Below are 11,101 nucleotides of genomic sequence, written 5' to 3'. Positions count from 1 at the left end.
CCACCTTGGTCCTTCCTGATGTTCTCGACATTATTAAGTCCTCCTGCTCCTCTGTGACAACATGAACACACCAGACCGCACTAACACAAAGCTGATTCACGGGAAGAACTGCAGGGGGAATGGGTTAAAATTGGTCATTGGACAGGGTAAGAAACATAAATTGTATTAAAAAAAACATTTTAAATTTAATGCTTTAATTTCCACACTTTTATTCCAAAACATGACATTTTTTTCAAATTTACGAAATGCAAACATGAATAAATTATGATTCAGTTACTGTTTTGGCCTGTATCAACTGAGAAAGTAGGCAAAAGTTCAGCGGAGAGATCGGTGCTGTTGAATGGTCTGCGGCTGGATGGATGTAAGGCTTGAGGAGCCGACGATGAGAAGAAAGGAGCGTTAGCGCGGAGCGCCGATGCGGATGTGGAACTGGGAGTCGCGGCTTGGAATTGAAGTGGATTTACATGGGACAGGAGATGTGAGCCAATCTCTTTTTCGTTTTTCGCTACAGCTTCGTGTTTGCTTTCAAAACTTAGCTTGTAGCAGACGTGTGCACATTTTCAGCATGACGTCTCTGATCCACTGGTGAAAGGACACTTTGATCCTCTCCTCTTTCATCTATAACTGCTTCAGACAACAAAGTGTATGCAGAAAAGTGGTGAAGATTGCACGGCTGTCTGTGTCCTATGTGTTGTGTTGTGTTATTTTTGTTATTTTGACTTCAAAATGGCGCCGCGTGAGTGGCTGCCTTTCCAGCAGCTCCTATATTTTGTTGTTCTACTTCTTCCTTTCATAACTTTGCTGCTGTGAATCGGGAATTTCTCCATTGCGAGCCTAAAAGGTTTTCTTATCTTATCTTAAAAAAGTTGATTATTGTTCTAGAGTAGACCTTTTGATCAAAGACAAAATCCACTTTCATGGAGAAATCCGCTGGCAGATGTCACCCACGAATGAGCATTAGCACCGCTGTCACTTTCAGGACCGGAGTGGAACAACAAACGTCAACTTGCCACGATTGAAACATACACCGTATTTGAAACTTTTCATCTCCTCTTTCCCATACTTGGTTGTTTTCCACTTTGTTCCGCCCATGCACAGATTTATCGAAGCCTTCCAGTTAGCAAGGTGCAATGAATCATTCTCATCCTGGGAGGAAGCAACTTGAATCTTGCAGCATTCCTTTGCAATTGTACAAACAATCCAGTCAAAATCTTTCATTCTCTTTTCACTCCTGTTTATCCTAACAACTCACCAGAGAAAGATTCATTTCCTGGAAAGACTTCAACGCTGATGAACAAATTTAATGTTTTTGACACTTGAATCCAACAATTCATCCATGGGAAGACTTTGGGGTGTGTCTTTTATCTTTCAGCTATCCATCCATCCATTTGCCGATCCGCTTCTCCTCACAAGGGTCGTGGGGCGTGCTGGAGCCTATCCCAGCCGTCTTCGGGCAGTAGGCGGGGGACACCCTGGACCGATTGCCAGCCAACCGCAGGGCACACAGAGGCGAACAACCATCCGCGCTCACACTCACACCGAGGGACAATTTTGAGTGTTCAATCAGCCTGCCGCTCATGTTTTTGGAATGTGGGAGGAAACCGGAGTCCCCAGAGAAAACCCACGCAGGCCCGGGGAGAACATGTAAACTCCACACAGGAATGCCGGAGCCGGAATCGAGCCCACGACCTCTGCACTGTGAAGTCGGCGCGCTACCCACCCGCCCACCAAGCCGCCGACTTTTCTTTTATTTGGTTTAATTAATTTTGCGTTCACCCGTGAGAACGTGGAGTGAAAAAACATCCAGCCATTGTCCGAACAGTTTCTCCCATGTCCCATTGGAATGTGGAAGGAAACCCACACAGGCACGGGGAAAATACGGGGAGAACACCGAAAGGCCAGTGCCTGGAATCAAAACACGGACCTCCGGACTGTGAGGCGGATGAGCTAACCGGCCGTCCTCTGTGCTGCGTGAAAAAAACAAAACATTTTTTGTTATATTGCGTTCCAAAGCTGTTTGATAGGGGGAACAAAATTTGGCTATGCGTGCGGCCAAGCTCATGGTGTCCTCAGTATTTCAACAAGAGTGAGTTATTGGCTCGGGCTTTGATTGGCAGAGAGCCCGAGATCTCCTGTTCATCTAGGCCAAGCCGCTTTAGCTCTTAACCAGCGCGCACCTCCCTTCATCTTGTCTGGTGCACATGTGGCCGAGGATGTTGCTGTTCATACGATCAATCCCACCTGTGCGGGGTGAAAGGCATTTGCAACACGTGCAACGTGCACACATACAATTACATTAAGGAAGCTGCAAAAGCTCTTTGACTCACACAGATGCCGTGGCATGAAGACAATAAAAACACCACAGTGAAGTTTCTGATGCACTAATCCGGCAGATTAAGGCCATGGAGCATTGGACTAAAATCCACTTTTTCTTTTTCCTGATCAAACACACATACGAGAGCAGTATGTGATGATGATGCAGTTCCTCTGGCAGCTTGCACACATTTAACCATAACTGTCACACCTAAAAAACATGTTGAATGAACAGCAACATTTATGTCACTTGAAAGTGCCTTTAGTTCTCACCGGAATCACTCAGTCATCATGAAATTGCAGCAGAATAATAAAACTCTGCTTTTGGTGTGCTTTTGGCTCACGTATATTCTCTTTTCATTGGCATATTAAACATTTGGGGTAACTGACGCTTTAGGAAGCTTGTTTTCAGTTCCATTAACCACGAGCATTTTGACTTATTTCAAGGGGGTTCGAAACATGGACACTCATGGAGCAAATATTTACACTTAATGTGGCCCCCTCCAGCATTTCAATTGCCCATCCCTGAATTAATGAATGCAAATTGCAATTTAATTCAGCTTGAATGCTGGAGTGGGCCATCATTTTTCATCAGTGCTACTGGGCGGCCCACGTAGGACCAGGCACTTCCTAACCAGATGTTATGTTAAATATGGACTCAATACGTGCATATGTGCATAATACATGCTCTTAATATATTTCAATGCATGAATAAAAAAGGTTCACTAACTTAACCCCAAAACAGATAGTTTGAAGCAAACAACAAAATAACCACAAACTGTAATTGTGTTTTTCTGGTGCAAAGGGCTCGCTTGCAAAACAAGCAAACAATAAAATGGCCTTTTTGTCATGCACCTGATTAGGAAACGTGCGACTCTTTCCGGCCCCCCAGTACCGTGGATAAAAAACTAAAGATGGCCCCCTGTTTAAGTTGCCCATTGCTGGCATCGGCAGACAACCATTCCCAATGACATTCACGCATGCAAATTTTGGGAATCTGATGAACTCACACAAGCACATGGAGAACATGCAAATCAAGGCCTGAGATTGAGATTAAAAGGGAGAACCTTGGGAGCGTCAGACACATGTGTTCGCCATGTGTGTTCTAACCAAAGGCTGAAAACGTCTGCCACTGTCACTGTTTATGCGTTGTGTTAGGTCAAGGCATCTATAAACCAGAACGGACTGCTTGCGAACATGTAAAACTGCTCTCTCATATTTGTCATTATTGGCAGCAAGCATTCTAATAAGAGGGAAGATTGATGGCTCATTGCAGGTTATGTTATGAAAATGAGAACTGTGTTCATTTTAATTCCAAGCACGACACCCAAAGACAAGCCTCTCGATGTCTGGCCATAATTTACTCGGAATACACGTTGTTACCATTTGACTTCATTTTTTGGCTACATTTTTTGAAACAGTGTGACTGTGATGAATAACTTATTGGTATTCTTGTTTGAGAATGGAAGATTTGTTCTTCTTGGACGCTGGTTTTACAAGAATGCATTTCTCAGAATAAAACAAAATAACTGAAAAATACTCATTAAAGAGTAATCAGTCCCACCATAATGAAAATAGTCATTATAAAGCAATAAGTCCCATTCCTAATAAATATGGAAATGTCAAGAGTTATTCAAGATTAACTACGTATTGGACAAGAGATTGGAAACTTTTTTGTAAACACGTGGGAGTGTACAATGACGCGCTGACGCAGTCGTGCCGACCTACGGAAAAGTGCAGTGGAGGTTATCTTGAGGACATCAACGCCACGGCCATATTGGATATAACGAAGGGAAGCAATTTGTGAAGATACCTCCTTCATTTGCGCCTTGCAATGTAACCAAGCCAGAATTTATTGGGTTAATACTGGACCATTACTTTTGATTTTGTTGTCATTCTAACTCAATTTGATGAATATTATTTGTCATTATCTATCTATCTATCTATCTATCTATCTATCTATCTATCTATCTATCTATCTATCTATCTATCTATCTATCTATCTATCTATCTATCTATCTAGTGAGTGGAATGTGTTTGTGAATACATTCCACTCACACACACACACACACACACACACACACACACACACACACACACACACACACGCACGCACGCACACACGCACACACACCCACACACACACCCACACCCACACCCACACACACACACACACACACACACACGCGGAGACAGTATTTGTGTCTGTGCAGGAGACAGCCTTCAGCAGGTAGGTAGCCCAAATGATACACATTTGACAGTTTGGCTACATATGACCATACATCTGTTGGCATATGAGCAGCCCAAACAAGTAAACAACAATAGGAATAGCTACAATTTACCGCAATAAACTTTTTCAAGTTAGACTTGAGCTTTTGTAGGCTGAAATTTCCACATTTCGACACAAGCGACAGCTCATTATGAAACAGTTTTTTTCAAACACTTCTGCTTTCATACATTTCTTTAAACCTCCTTTATTTGAACCAACAGTGCCTTCTAGATGAGTTAGCAATTACTGGTTCATGATGCAGTTTTGAAGCTTCATTTTCCCATGAGTACTTCTTAACATATACACTCAAGTAAAAGTAAGAGTATGTTGCATCAAAACTATTCTGGCAAGTACAATTTATCCCAGACGTTACTTGAGGAAAGGTTACGACCCACCTCCGCTGGCCACCTCCATCCATCCATCCATTATCTGATCCGTTTACCCTCATGAAGGTGGCAGGCGTGGTGGAGCCAATCCCAGCTGTCTTCGGGCAACAGGTGGGGCACACCCTGAAATGGTTACCAGCCAATCGCAGGGCACACATAGAAAAACGACCATCGACGCTCACAATCACACCGAGGGACAATTTAGAACAGGTTTCCTTTACTGTCATGCATGAACAATGTGTTGGGGATGAGGCTGAGAACGCATCCTTGGGGTGTGCCTGTGTTTATGGTGATGCTGCCCGAAATGCTGTTACCAATCTTGACACACAGCCACACACACAGCCTGCCAGTAAGGAAGTGTATTAGCTAATCACAGATGGTGGAGTTCAAGCTTAGTTCGTTTGCATGGGAGCACCTTGCACTAAAAAAATCTAGGAGTTCATGTCAGTCTCACCTTTGAAATGTCAAAAGAGAATTTTTTTTAGCTGAATGTATAAGATGGACCATCATCATTATTGATATTTAGTACGTTGTTGTGAGCTGCGAGTTGAGAAAAATCGTTGCTATGCATATATGTCGGTCATCAGTCATCCTACAAACATCTGATGAGAGTAATTTCCAACATCTGGACTTCATCTATACAAAGAGTGCACTTTGAGGGGAATGATTTGCGCACAGTTGATAGATTTTCTTCTCACTCATATTATCATGCTCATGATAATGGTCATTTTAAAATGCACCATTTTAAAAATGCTACATGAATGCACCAGTATGTTCTTCAGCCGGATTCGTATGAAAAAAAGTCAACGCAGTACAATGTTGACGTCTTGTAATATTCTTTGACGCAACTCACAAAAAGTAAGTAAGCAAAAAGAAGCATCTGGATTATATTATCATTGCCCGATAGATTAGGCACACATGATGGTATGCCATCTGCAGGATGGTGAATCTTTTGTCCTGGAGTGAAGTAGACAAGCTTTGGAGCATGTTTAAACACTGGGCTAAACACCAGTGATGATTAAGCATGTATGGCAAGCCATTTGAGCATTTATTCCAAATCCCTGATATCAGACATGAGTGTGTTACACTAGTTCGATCTCTTTCAGCACTAGTTCGACACTCAGCCACACTAGTGACACACTTTGTCGGACTAGTTGCACAGAAATCCTCACTAGCCACTCATTTTTGGCAACTAATGCCACTTTTGTCCAACTAGTGCTGACAAAAATTCTAACTAGTGACACCTGGAAGCACACAAGCAGAGGGAATTTCCCAGCTAGTCAGCTTTTTTATGCCCGAGTGGCCCACTAGACCAAACTAGTGCGGTTCAAAGTCTTACTAGTTTACTAGTAAGATTTAAAAAGTGTTAACATGTTAACTAGTGAAATGTGGATTGTTCTAACATGTTAACTAGTGGCCTATGATTTCCTGCACTAGTTAACTAGTGGGAGCTGAAATATCCACTAGTTAACTAGTGGAGGATAAAACATTGACTAGTGCATTAGTTTAAGACCGTTAAAGCCTTGATATCCAACTAGTGAGTCCAAAAATGTTACTTGCTCACCAGTGATGCCCCAAATATCCACTAGTTCCACTAGTGCGACATTTTGACTTCACTAGTTCAACTAGTGAAGCCAAAATGTCGCACTAGTGGAACTAGTGGATGTCACCCTACTCACTAGTCAACTAGTTAAATGGTCTTCTGATTTAACTAGTTAACTAGTGACGGCAAAATGTTCACTAGTACAACATGTGAAACACTAACGGCTCACTGGTCACACTAGTTACGCTAAATGCTAATCAGGAGGCAGGACAGTGTCAGAAGTGAACACCTCCTATTGGCTCCCTGATAAGAGCTCCACCCAGCAAAAAATTAACCCCGTAAACCCTGATTCTGAGCTTTCGCAATTATTTACTGCCATTTGCGTAATATCTATAGTATACAGATGGAATCAAGGAATTTTTACCAGTCAATGTATCTGTGGGTGATGTTTATTTATTATGTACACGGAGATAAAGGGTAATGGTACAGCTCTACAGTATCTTTCCACTTTTATATATGTATGCTATACTAAATAAAATGAATACGGCACCATATAATGCAACAGTTCTGCAACATATCCTCCCTAAATGATGATGTGAATTTTCAGTTGTTACTAAATCAGTTCAGGATGCTAAAATTTGTGGTGTAGATGCGAATTTAGGAGAGCAGGACAATATATCGCATTGCAATTGGAGCAGCAGCTTGGTTGATGATGTCCCCAAACCGGCTCATCTATTATATTTGCCGTGCAATACAACGAAAATGAGCACAATTGAAAAACATAGGCTTCTTATATTTTAAAATAAAATAATTCACATGTTTACCGTTCTGAGGTTTCTACAATCATGAATGAAGGCATTATTTACAGCATCTTGACAGCAGTGTGATCGAGCAGATTAGATGGAGTAGAACTTTATTGGGGCTTCACTGATTTATTTCATACAATTCATATCCAAAACACAGTTGAAAAATATTTGATTGTTAAAATATTTAAATACAAGAACTATATCAAGAAATTAACAAAACATACAGTTTTTTTTAATGAGGAGAAAAGTCTAAAAACATATCACAGATGACAAACGTTGTGCCTCTCCTCCTCCTGTTCTTCAATGAAGCTGATCACCCTCCAGCTCCCGTTAGAAACATCGTGCTGCTGAAGGTGTGCCGGCAGAATGGTTGTGATGCAGGAGGTGCTGTGGACTCTCCCAGAAACGAGGACCTAGTTTAGTTTAGTTGTAGATCCAGTAAAACATAGTGCAAATGTTACATTATTTATAATGCACAGTTACAGTCTTGTGAATATTAAAAAATGTACTTCATGTAATGCAGGCAGCGAATAATTCAAACGAACTAAGGCAGCAAACAGTAAGAGCAAAATCATGTTCCAAACATTAACTTTAACTCTTCTTTAAATGTCATTTAGCTTGTGAGCAGTAAGACAAAATGTGACTGTCAGACAGAGAACTGTAAGAGCAAACGGCAGATTTTAGAAAGTCCTGCCGAAATAAATCTGCACCCGGCTGCGACTGTCAGCGTTGAACTGCCGCCATTGCTGTCAAAGTCAGACACATCTCCGAAATTGTTGGAGCAAATTTTTAAGCAGGCTTCATCTTGATAAATTGACCACATATTTGACATTTACACCATAACTTTACCGCCTAAAATAATCGTAAAACAACATTTGTGTAACAACAAGAGTAATCCATCCATCCATCCATTTTCCGAACCGCTTGATCCTCACTAGGGTCGCGGGGGGTGCTGGAGCCTATCCCAGCCGTCTTCGGGCAGTAGGCGGGGGACACCCTGAATCAGTTGCCAGCCAATCGCAGGGCACACAGAGACGAACAAAATGCATCATGATTGGCTGCCCGAAGTTCACGTGTCTGTCGGACGTGCTCTCATTGGTCTACAATACAATCACGGATGAATAAATACTCAAAGGGCTGGCAAGCCCTTCGAGTATTTATTCCATATTGCCCACTAGTTAACTAGTGAGCTCGTTTTGAAGCTTACTAGAGAACATGTAAGCCACAAAACGCCCACTAGTTCACTAGTAAGATCATTTTGACGTGTACTAGTGAACATGTAAGCCACAAAACGCCCACTAGTTCACTAGTAAGATCATTTTGAAGCTTACTAGTTGACATGTATGCCACAATCTGCCCACTAGTTCACTAGTAAGATTATTTTGACGCTTACTAGTTGACATGTAAGCCACAAAACGCCCACTAGTTAACTAGTGAGCTCGTTTTGAAGCTTACTAGTGAACATGTAAGCCACAAAACGCCCACTAGTTCAATAGTAAGATAATTTTGACGCTTACTAGTAAACATGTAAGGCCATAAATGTGCCCACTTGTAGTGCTCGTGGTCTACAGTGATCCCTCGCTATTTCGCAGTTCGTTTATTGCGGCTTTAGTGCATCGCGGATTTTTTCAAACATAGAGTATTCTAATCCCAAAATTGCCAAAGACGTTCGGGCAAATAATCTTCGATTCCTCTCTCATTATGATATACTTACACTTACACAGTACCAAATAAAAGGCATATGCCCAAAACTATTTAATTGTTATCGTATTATTCGTAACATTGATTGAAACTCCTGCAATAGCAACATTAATGGAGCCAATAAAATTTGTCAAAGTTAGCCTACCTGCCGTCGGGCGTGCTCTTCTTCATCTCCGAAAAGTGCTTCTTGTGGCTCGCAATAGATTATTGTCATCCATCTGCACCACCGATTCTCGTCTTGCAACGTCAAGAGTCATTCCAGGCGCGATTAATAACGTCATTGACACCACTTTCGGTGGCAGATTCAGCTGAATTGCCGCTCATATCTGCAGGAGGCCCGCCAAATAACTTTCAGCCGATTTGGGTGCCTGACTAATCCGGAATAGGAGCGGATCCCTCAAACGTATACCAAAAGAAATTGTATTATAAAAATGCTTTAGTTACAAAATAAGGTCACACGACTAATAAAGTACAACATAAAACGCTGGTAACAAAAAACAGGATAAGAATGAGGGTAACAAAAAGTTCTTGCAAACAGCAAGGGAAATTGCAAATGAAAAATCACTTGTCACAAAGACAGGGAAAAGCCATTCAACAAGAAACACAAAAACACAACAAAATGCTTACAGTGTCTCTTTTATTTATTACATATGAGAATTTAAATTTTGGTATATATTTTAGCAAGCATCATGGATGTTGTGTTGTTTGATTTGCTTTCACAGCCCACATAAAATAATGTGGCAGGTCAGATCTGGGCCCTTGACTTTGACACCTATGCTGTATAGTATCCACACAGTGTTTATCGATCCAATTTTACAGGTGCAAAATCTCCAGGTACTCCGGTTTCCTCCCACATTCCAAAAACATGAATGGCAGATTGATTAAACACTCTAAATTGTCCCTGGGTGTGACTGTGAGCGCGGATGGTTGTTCGTCTCTCTGTGCCCTGCAATTGGCTTGCAACCGGTTCAGGGTGTCCCCCGCCAACTGCGCGAAGACGACTGGGATAGGCTCCAGCACCCCCCCCCCCCCCCCCCCTGATGAGCCCAACTAGTGTAACTAGTGGATATCTCTACATTGACTAGTGAACATGTTCACATTTTGAAACCGTCTAGTTAACGTGTAAGGTCAAATCGATTGCAACTAGTTTACTAGTTTGGATTTCTGGATTCACTCGTCGACATGTAACCAATAATGGGCATCCTCTAGTGAACTAGCTGCAAATCCTCAGGACAACTTGTAAACTAGTGTAAAACATGCAAATGAAGTGGGTGTGATTATGACAAAATCTGAATCCCGATTGGTGTATTTTAACTGCAGATCCAATAGGAATCCTGCAGCCACATTTCTGCCCCACCTCTTCATTATTTTTGTGCAACTATCTTACTAGGGAGCAGGTTGGCATCCACTAGTTCTACTAGTGAACATTTTAGACATCACTAGTTGCACTAGTGCGGCATGAAATGTCGCACTAGTGCAACTAGTGTACATTTGGGGCATCACCAGTGAACAAGTAACTTTTTTGACACTCACTAGTTCGATATCAAGGCGTCAAGGGGCTTTAACTAGTAAACTAGCTACTGTTTTATCCACCACTAGTAAACTAGTGAGTATTTTAGCTCGCACTTGTTTACTAGTGCAGGAAATCACGTGTCACAAGTTCACATGTTAGAATAATCCATGATTGACAAGTTGACATGTTGCTGAAAATGAATGACTAGTTGGAGTTTGTATGCAACTAGTTCGACAAAGTGTGTCACTAGTGTGTCTGAGTGTCGAACTAGTGCTGAAAGAGATCGAACTAGTGTAACACACTTACTGTATGTCTGATATCAGGGATTTGGAAGAAATGCTCATATGGCTTGCCATAAGCATGGCTAAACTCCACTCGACTGTATATGTCTTCAGTATGATTCAGTAAGAACAACCCAAAATCAGAATCAGAGTAAGACAAACATGCTTCGTAAACCTACCTTCAAATGTAAACATTTAATTACCATTGATAAATATTGTAGTCATTCCAGCAGTGGACTGTGTCATTAATCGGATGTTGACATGCCATTGAACAGGGATTGCGCTAACG

This window comes from Hippocampus guttulatus, chromosome 1, assembly GCF_054856545.1.
Source record: "Hippocampus guttulatus isolate MCC_2025c chromosome 1, RoL_Hgut_1.0, whole genome shotgun sequence".
In the NCBI taxonomy this organism is placed as follows: Eukaryota; Metazoa; Chordata; class Actinopteri; order Syngnathiformes; family Syngnathidae; genus Hippocampus; species Hippocampus guttulatus.
Note: the sequence above shows the minus strand (reverse complement) of the source record.